Source organism: Parambassis ranga, unplaced genomic scaffold (assembly GCF_900634625.1).
Source record: "Parambassis ranga unplaced genomic scaffold, fParRan2.1 scaffold_22_arrow_ctg1, whole genome shotgun sequence".
Classification (NCBI taxonomy): Eukaryota; Metazoa; Chordata; class Actinopteri; family Ambassidae; genus Parambassis; species Parambassis ranga.
In genome coordinates, this window is record NW_021144778.1 from 3752962 (window position 1) to 3757264 (window position 4303).

General features: G+C 45.5%; 2 non-coding genes across 2 annotated transcripts; both read left to right on the forward strand.

Moving 5' to 3' along the window:
- Positions 1 to 2450: 2450 nt before the first annotated feature.
- Positions 2451 to 2521, forward strand: trnag-gcc (transfer RNA glycine (anticodon GCC)). Its single transcript has one exon. It is a non-coding gene; the product is annotated as a tRNA-Gly (tRNA).
- Positions 2522 to 3659: 1138 nt separating this feature from the next.
- Positions 3660 to 3732, forward strand: trnak-uuu (transfer RNA lysine (anticodon UUU)). The gene has a single exon. It is a non-coding gene; the product is annotated as a tRNA-Lys (tRNA).
- Positions 3733 to 4303: the final 571 nt, after the last annotated feature.

Consider the following 4303-nt stretch of genomic DNA (forward strand, 5'->3'; position numbering starts at 1 on the left):
GGTCCAGGCCCAGGCCCAGGTCCAGGTCCAGGTCCAGGTCCAGCAGAGTGTGCAGTGTGCTGCTGCTTTGTTCTTGAACACACAGATGTGTGAATAATGTGAGTGTGAGCTCTGACATGGAGAAGAGTCATGGACAGTCAGAGACGGTCCTCTTACCTCTGAGCTTTGGTCCGGCTCTCATGGTCCCCACACAGAGGGCTTTTAGAGGGAGGGACTCCCTCCTCTCTGTCCTCACACTGACTCATAGCAGAGCTCACACCTTCACACAAACACAGCAACATGACACAGAAACACACAGTCAGCATGTTGTTATTGATCCTTCATGTAGATGCTAACAGGCTAATCATGCTGTTAGCTTAGCATCAGAGCCTCAGACCAGGTTTGGTTCTCAGGCTTTTATTTTGGTGAGTCTGTAAACACACCAACATCTCTGATGCTGTTATTATTGATGTCACATGCTGTAAGTGGAACAGTGCACACACACATTCAGTGTTTGCTTCAGAATTCTGTCACTTCTCTCCATGTGTGAACATGTGAATAAATGAACATGTGTTCATGTGTGTTTCTGTCACAGTGTGAACAGACTGAGTGAAGCACTGAGACCTTCCTCTGTAACAGTCTGTGGACTGTTTTCTATAGAAAGGACAAACACATGAGCAGCTACTGTCTGAGCTCTGAGGACTGACACACTTCTCCTCATGGCAAATATTAGATTCACATATTTATGAACCCTTGAAGAGAAAATGTTTCTTCTGATGAGTTTCAATCATCGATATGAATTCATGAAAAATAAAACATGACAAATTGATGCATTTATAAATGTTTTAGTTTTAGTAATAAGAATCATCTGAACTCAATTCAACCAGATGCACCTGAACGCACCATGAACTTTAAACCAACCAAACTTACGTAACGTGGCGCGCGGCTGTTGCGCAGCACAGGCGCGTCAAACCGGAAACAGACTGATCTGATAAAGTCAGAATAAAGCGACCTTTTCTCCGCTTGAAGCTTTGAACGAGTCGATCTGAGTTTCAGAGCAAATGAAGCTGCTGAACTTTACAGAGAGAACGATCAACAGAGACGCTTGTTGTTGGTTCCGCGTTTCAGGGACTTACTACAATAAAGATCCATCAGTTACAGGCAGCAAAGATCAATGAGCTGATCACACTGATGATTGATCAGATATCGACAGACTCACCTGCTGAATCAGTCCTGACTTCCAGAAGTTTCCACCTTCGTGTGTGGAGCTGCTGGTTCTGCTGCAGTCTGTCTGACAGGAGCTCAAAAACGAAAGTAAGTCCACAGAAGCCACGCCTTTAAACCAGGACACGTCTCCAGCAGGGGGCGCCGTCACACTGGAAACATGAAGCTGATTTTTACAGCAGCCTCCCTGTTGTTGCTCTGTCTGTGTCTGTTTACATGATAACAGCTGTGACACAAACAGAACAGTGATGGACTTTATTCAACCTGCTCAGCGAGAGAAGCAGCGAGCAGCTCTGATAGAAGTCTGTCTGCACCATCATCAGGGTCTGATGCTGCTGCAACAGCCGGACTCTGGGACAAAGTGACGTCAGCAGATGTCGGGTTGTCCTCTGAGTCTCTGAAGCAACATGCGGCTCAGCTGGAAAACAGCTTCTGATGGAGCTCTGATAGTCTGACTTCATCTCAGAGAGGAAGAAGAGGGAGAAGCCGCTGCGCAGCGCGCGGACTCTCTCCAGCAGCAAAGTGCAGAGATCATCAGAGCTCCACATGAGCTGAACATGAAGAGACACAGTCCGCTAGCAGCTCCTTCACTGTCGGCCTGCAGCGCTGCTCCCACACTCATCTGGACTCTTTCATCCACACACAGAAAACACGAGCGGAACATTCAGCCTGCAGAGGAGCTGCCTTGGATTGAGTCTCCGCGGTTCTCATGGTGTGTTCAAGGACCGCCTCCCGCTCTCAGCTGATCATAACTACACTCTGACTGTGCTTGTGTTGCAGCTACGAACTGAACATGGCAGAAAAGTCAGAGAGCAACAAACTGCTGTCTGACATTCATCCTTCAGCTCTGTGCTCTAAGAGTCTGAGAATATGTGGTTTCCTTTATTTACAGTGGTGCATGTCATGTGACTTTACTTATGCAACATGTATGATAATGTTCTGTCTCCTCTCATTTCCAGACGTGCAGCCAAAAACATGTGCAGTGATGATATGTGACGGTATCATCATGGTCTCAGAGAGAAGAGCTGAGTGTCTGTTCTGATCTGTGGATGCTTGTGTCTCTTCTCCCCTGTAGTTTCTGCTTGTTGCTCCGTCACACGCCCTCTGCTGGTGAGCCGCGTCATTACACACAACCGCTCATGTAATGAGGCGAATTTATAACTTTTGACTTTATGTGGAGGAGGGATTGATTTTGGAATTAGGAGGCTGCAACCTGCGATGGCACCACTAGATGTCAGCTTTCCACAGCATTGGTGGTTCAGTGGTAGAATTCTCGCCTGCCACGCGGGAGGCCCGGGTTCGATTCCCGGCCAATGCAATGACCCTTTTAACTGAGGAACATGTGAGGGGACATATATTCACCTTCACATCTATGCTGTTGTTCAGCATGTTGTTTTTATATGTGTTAACAGACCTATCTGACTTCTGTTAACATCACTGTGACATACACACAGAGGCACTACACTTCACAGACGAGCTTCAGTGGTACAGTGCACATCACATTTGAAACAAGAGCACTTACCATCACTGGTAGTGAAGGTGTCCCAGGAAGAATTACTGTGATGTTTTACCTTTAGAGCCTTTTTATAGAACACATTCATTTGATTTAAATTAAGAATGTTTGTTGGTGCAGTAGCCAGCATGAGCACTGTAGATGTCTTTATTTAAAGAAGAAAAAGAAAAAAAGACCATGTTTCACCTCTTTCTGAGCCTCGTTAGTGCAGTAGGCAGCGAGTCAGTCTCATCATCTGTAGATTGTGACTTCAACCCTCACAAGGGGCACTTGTTTTAGAGCCAGAATACAGATCACAAAGAGCACACTGTATGTTTACATGTCATCCAGCTCATATTCATAGAGACCACTGAAGCAAGGCTGAAGCTGGGCATTGTTGGGAGCCAGTGTGCAGGGCAATAGTTGCTAGACAGCAAGCCTTATCTAGACATGGAGGACAGTCTCCTCATGGAGGACAGTGATATGCAAAGTGCTCAATGACACAATATTATAACAAATACTTATGAGACATTATATAAGAAAGACCAGTGCATCATGACTTCAGCTCCATTCAAAGCTTTAGGAGGCTTCATGGCCTCCATCACTCCATAAGACTGTTCCATCTGTTCTGCATCTCTGACATGTGCTGGGACGTGGTCGCTTGGATGTTTCACTGCAGCTCATCTAGTAATAATGTGTAACACATATATGAACATCAAGCTGATCATGTCATGCTAAACTGAGTCCTTGGAAGAGAAAACTGACATGTAACAAATAACAATTTCACTTTGTAGATTAAAGCAACATGTGTTTACACCAGAATTGGTCCTGTCAGCTGATATGAACAGGACTTCCTCCTCCACCCCCTCCACTGTCTGCACACACAGGAAGTTCACCCTTAATCAATGCTCTCTGTTTCAGTTAACCTGTCCGCACAGAATTAGTCTCTGACACAACATGTAGAGCCTGGATAGCTCAGTCGGTAGAGCATCAGACTTTTAATCTGAGGGTCCAGGGTTCAAGTCCCTGTTCAGGTGGAAAGCTTTGTTCTCCTGTGACACAGTTCTAGGATGGCCATGTAGCAGCTCAACTTCACAAGAAGGAGACAGAGTTGGATGTACCATCTATGTAGATGTTTTTTAGCAAGCACATAACAAACATCAATAAATGTACCCACATGCTGGGAACCACAGGCAGCATGTGGTCCTGACAGCACACAACAGAAAAACCACCATACGTACAAAATGGCCGCTTTAAATAGCTGCTGCCACACCTGGAGTCCTCTCCCATCCCCAGATAGGTGATCTCCTTCTCCCTCCATTACACTTACCCCACCATACACCTCACACCAAATACAACACATATGTACAATAAATACATGGAATTCCTTTTTATTAAAAGCTAAAAGCTGGTTTAAAACTCATAACTAAAATTGTCCTTCCCCCTGCACCTATTTCCTGAGTGGACTGGTCCGGAACCATAAATGCCTGCTTGTTCCAAGAGGGACTCTTTTGACTGTCACCCCTGGCCACAACAAAAGGTAAGAGCTCACACACCATCACACATTAACAATAAACAATCATTAAAAACCCACAATCCGATCATTGT